The sequence below is a fragment of the Epinephelus moara genome, chromosome 14 (assembly GCF_006386435.1).
Source record: "Epinephelus moara isolate mb chromosome 14, YSFRI_EMoa_1.0, whole genome shotgun sequence".
In the NCBI taxonomy this organism is placed as follows: Eukaryota; Metazoa; Chordata; class Actinopteri; order Perciformes; family Serranidae; genus Epinephelus; species Epinephelus moara.
In genome coordinates, this window is record NC_065519.1 from 6,101,604 (window position 1) to 6,103,261 (window position 1,658).

Here is a 1,658-nt window from a genome sequence, read left to right on the forward strand (position 1 = left end):
AGATGGTCAAAAAACAGGTCAAGAAGTTTCTCAAGGAGTCTGAGCTGAAGACAGTCCAGCAGTATGCAGTGGACGTCACACTTGATCCTGATACAGCAAATCCACGACTCATCCTGTCTGAAGATGGGAAACAAGTAAGTGATGGTACTGTGTGGAAGGATCTCCGACATAACCCAAAGAGATTTTCTCACGGTGTCTGTGTCTTGGGGAAGCAGTTTGTTTCTTCAGGAAGATTTTACTTTGAGGTTCAGGTGAAAGGAAAGCCTGATTGGGGTTTAGGAGTTGCTGCAGAGTCAGTCAACAGAAAGGGGCCAATCACTGCAAGCCCAAACAATGGTTACTGGACGATACATTCAAGGAAAGGAAATTTCTGCCATCTTTTTACTGAGTCCTTGGTCCGTCTCTCTCAGAAGTCGAAGCCTGAGAAGGTGGGGGTGTTTGTAGATTATGACGAGGGTCTGGTCTCCTTTTATGACGTTGATGCTGCAGCTCTTATCGATGCCCATATTGGCTGCTCCTTCACTGGAAAACTCCACCCAGTCTTTCTTCCCTGTGCAAATCAGGGTGGTAAAAACTCTGCCCCTCTGATCATCTGTCCTGTCAACCCTACTTAGTGGAATGACATGTCATGTTCCGCAAAAAGACTGACTTTGAGATGAGGTGAGAGGAACTTTCTTAATACGGACGGAAATTCATGCAGTTACAGAGGAACTTTCTTAATACGGACGGAAATTCATGCAGTTACAGATCTGATGTTTGATGTAAGTGTTCCCTTAATTAATTTTCTTGAGCAGTGTATTTTGGTTAATTGTAGAGACCTTTAATAAACATCCCATTCGTACTTTCTACTGTAACACTATGATTTGATAACAAGTGGTTTAAGTGTTAAACCTGTCTTGAAACGTCAAAACATTACATCAGACCTAGCTTGGGAGTTACCTTATTTGTGTAGCATACTTTTTATGTAAGTTCATCTCTATGTTTGTGGAACTGTCTGTTTGCCCAAACTACGTCTGCTGTGATTTTATAAAACTGATTAAAATTGAAATTAAACAGCAGGTGACCTTCATGCCTTTAGCCTACATGTTCTATCAGTTGTCCAGTTTTAACATCAGTTTTTATTTTAAAAACGAACATAGACAATGATATAATGACATTTTTTTCAAATGCAACTTTTTTGATGACAGAGCATCAACAGTGTTATCTGTCTGTGCATATGTCTGCTGTGGTGAATACATGTGTGCTGTCTAGATATCAGTTATACATGCTGCATCTCTCATTCCTAGGGTGTTTGAATAATAGAAAATATTTATGAGTTAGAAAAGTGGGATTATTGTGCCTCTGTGTGGCGGATCAAACCAATGGGAAGAACCAGAGTTGAATCTGTGTGAAATAAAGTATGAATAAAGGAGAGCACTGATTCTGTTAGATTTTTTTTCTATACTTATTATTTTGTACTGTTTCCTTTTTTGTAAGAAACCAAGGCAAGCAAGACTTCCCTCAAACATTTTGATGCACTGTAGGCTCAATTTTTGATAAATCAAAAATCTGAGAAACATAGTTTTTGTAGGACAGTCTGAAGATGCTCTGTAGCAAGTTTGGTGTCAATTGAGCAAAAATTGTGGGAGAAGATAGGTTTAAGAAGTTTTACAGTTTTT

General features: G+C 39.0%; 2 protein-coding genes and 1 long non-coding RNA gene across 8 annotated transcripts in view; 2 read left to right on the top strand and 1 right to left on the bottom strand.

Annotated features, from left to right (window-relative positions):
- LOC126401494 (uncharacterized) overlaps nucleotides 1–1,658 on the bottom strand; it is a 43,441-nt gene that overhangs the window by 26,642 nt on the left and 15,141 nt on the right. The gene's annotated exons all lie outside the window — the stretch shown is intronic.
- Nucleotides 1–1,658, top strand: part of LOC126401468 (E3 ubiquitin-protein ligase TRIM39-like) — a 16,678-nt gene that overhangs the window by 8,109 nt on the left and 6,911 nt on the right. The gene's annotated exons all lie outside the window — the stretch shown is intronic.
- The window catches only part of LOC126401471 (E3 ubiquitin-protein ligase TRIM68-like), a 34,660-nt gene that overhangs the window by 8,033 nt on the left and 24,969 nt on the right, over nucleotides 1–1,658 (top strand). The window lies entirely within an intron of this gene.